Here is a 2,175-nt window from a genome sequence, read left to right as displayed (position 1 = left end):
CATTTTTTTTTTTTTTTTTTTTTTTAAAGATGACCGGTAAGGGGATCTTAACCCTTGACTTGGTGTTGTCAGCACCACGCTCAGCCAGTGAGCGAACCGGCCATCCCTATGTGGGATCCGAACCCATGGCCTTGGTGTTATCAGCACCGCACTCACCCGAGTGAGCCACGGGCCGGCCCCGGCCCAGCATTTTTAAACATACAATTATGTGGAATTAATTACACTCACAACCACTACCTCTGTTTCTAAAACTTTTCCATCATCCTTAACATAAACTCTGTACCCATTAAGCAATAATTTTTCATTATTCCCACCCCCCACCCCCCATTTCTGGTAACCTCTAATCTACTTTTGTCTCTGAATTTTTTTATTTTTATTTTTATTGAATCATAGTTGATTATACCTATTTTGGGGGTTCAACATTGACATATGTTGATCAAATCAATATTATTAACATATTGTTACAAATTGTACTTATTTATGCCCCTTGTCCAAACTCTCCGCCTCTCCTCCCCTCCCCCTCCCATCCCCCTCCTCCTCTAATTACCCTAGATTTCTTCTTTCTTCTGAAAGAATAATGGTTACTCTGTTGATTTGTTGCCTAGATGATCTGTCCAATGCTGAGATGTATGTTCAGGTCCCCAATATTATCATAGAGCAGATGCTGCTTCCGTCACTCTGCAATGGGCTTTGTGGAGAAAGACATCCTCTTCTTTTTTTGGGTCTCTGCTGGTGACTCTCCTTGTGTCTTGCTCTTTACACTGCAGCGACAACAAACCCCAAACAAGGGCTGGCCTGTGGCTCACTTGGGAGAGTGTGGTGTTGATAACCCCAAGGCCACGAGTTCGGATCCCTATATAGGGATGGCTGGTTAGCTCACTTGGGAGAGTGTGGTGCTGACAACAGCAAGTCAAGGGTTAAGATCCCCTTACCGGTCATCTTTAAAAAAACAAACAAACCCCGAACAGCTCAGCTGCATTGCCCTCCCCCGCTCTACACACACACATATACAACCTATCCTGCCATTTGGCAAATGCCTTGTTTGGCTTTTAAGATGTGCTTTGGGCCACACCCCATCTACAAACCTCCCCTGATATCCCATATCACTGCCCCCCATATTAGTTCTCCTCTCCTAGTGCTCCTGCAGCATCTTGGGCATATTTATGTTTTTCCACATACTACACAGAATCTTCATACTCATCTAAGTATGTGTATATAGGGTATACGGGTATATGTGTATAGGGATAACCTCCACTATACTGCTTATTCTTGATGGCAGAGACTGCCTTATTCATCTGAATAGCCCCAAAGCCTGGCATAGTGCCTGGCACACAGTAGATGCTCAATAAATATATGTTGGGCTAAACTGAATTAGTGTACTAGAGTAACCAATTCTGACTTTGCAAATAGCCAGTGTAAACAGAGTTTGGTTATTGATACATGTCTGCTTATGGTAAATATCTTGCCTTGTTCTAGAGTGGATAGTACCTAAGTTAAAATAATCCACAGATAGACTTGTGAGTTCTTTGTTTTTGTACTAGGTTAAAGGTAGTGCAAACGATCTAGATCTGGAGGTTTACATTTACTGGGTTTGGAGCTAAATGTTTTCTAAGTTTAAAGTACAATTGTCCAAGTACCTTGATCTTCTGGATTGCATCAAATTATCATATTATTTGAGAAACAATTCTGACCAAACTATTTAGACTCTAACTAAATATTTTGATCAAAAATCCAATTACATGTGTTAGTACTTGTCTGAAAAAATGATTTGTGGCTCTGCAGAAACAGATAAGTTTAAAGAATCTGCATATTTTTTGTTTTTCAAGTACAAAAATTCATTCACCTGTACACGTTTCTGTATATACATTGTGCTTGCTATGGTGTGTATGTTTATGTTCTCCTGTCTTAGTTCATTCATGCTGCTATAACAAAATAGGGCTGGCCGGTTAGCTCAGTTGGTTAGAGAATGGTGCTGATAACACCAAAATCCAGGGTTTCATCCCTGTACTGGACAACTGCAAAATAACAAAAACAAAAACAAACAAACAAAAAACCCCTTGAGACTGTGTAATTTATAAATAGAAATTTATTACTCAGAATTATGGAGGCTGAGAAGCCCAAGATTAAGGTGCCAGCGGATCTGGTGTCTGGCGAGGGCCTAGTCTTTGCTTCCAA

The sequence above is a fragment of the Galeopterus variegatus genome, unplaced genomic scaffold, assembly GCF_000696425.1.
Source record: "Galeopterus variegatus unplaced genomic scaffold, G_variegatus-3.0.2 Scaffold4400, whole genome shotgun sequence".
Taxonomy (NCBI): Eukaryota; Metazoa; Chordata; class Mammalia; order Dermoptera; family Cynocephalidae; genus Galeopterus; species Galeopterus variegatus.
This window is presented reverse-complemented; position numbering follows the sequence as displayed.